The sequence below is a fragment of the Arachis duranensis genome, chromosome 3 (genome assembly GCF_000817695.3).
Source record: "Arachis duranensis cultivar V14167 chromosome 3, aradu.V14167.gnm2.J7QH, whole genome shotgun sequence".
In the NCBI taxonomy this organism is placed as follows: domain Eukaryota; kingdom Viridiplantae; phylum Streptophyta; class Magnoliopsida; order Fabales; family Fabaceae; genus Arachis; species Arachis duranensis.
Window position 1 is genome coordinate 80,329,560 of NC_029774.3, and position 885 is coordinate 80,330,444.

Consider the following 885-nt stretch of genomic DNA (forward strand, 5'->3'; position numbering starts at 1 on the left):
AAAAGTCATCCCTGCACCAAATGGCATGCAAAAATGCGTTTTTGAGCCAATTCTGGCGTTAAACGCTCGGCTGGTGCCCATTTCTGGCGTTTAACGCCAGCTTCTTGCCCTTTTCTGGCATTTAACGCCAGTCTGTTGCCCCTTTCTGGCGTTAAACGCCCAGAATGGTGCCAGACTGGGCGTTAAACGCCCAACAGCTAGCCTTACTGGCGTTTAAACGCCAGTACGCTCTCCTCCAGGGTGTGCTGTTTTTCCTTCTGCTTTTTATTCTGTTTTTGCTTTTTTCATTGATTTTGTGACTTCTCATGATCATCAACCTACAAAATACATAAAATAACAAAAGAGAATAGATAAAATATAACATTGGGTTGCCTCCCAACAAGCGCTTCTTTAATGTCATTAGCTTGACAGAGGACTCTCAAGGAGCCTCACAGGTGCTTAGAGCAATGTTGGAACCTCCCAACACCAAACTTAGAGTTTGAATGTGGGGGTTCAACACCAAACTTAGAAGTTGGTTGTGGCCTCCCAACACCAAACTTAGAGTTTGACTGTGGGGGCTCTGTTTGGCTCTGTTTTGAGAGAAGCTCTTCATGCTTCCTCTCCATGGTGACAGAGGGATATCATTGAGCCTTAAACACAAAGGATTCTTCATTCACTTGAATGATCAACTCTCCTCTATCAACATCAATCACAGCCTTTGCTGTGGCTAGGAAGGGTCTGCCAAGGATGATGGATTCATCCATGCACTTCCCAGTCTCTAGGACTATGAAATCAGTAGGGATGTAATGGTCTTCAACTTTTACCAGAACATCCTCTACAAGTCCATAAGCTTGTTTCCTTGAGTTGTCTACCATCTCTAGTGAGATTTTTGCAGCTTGCACCTCA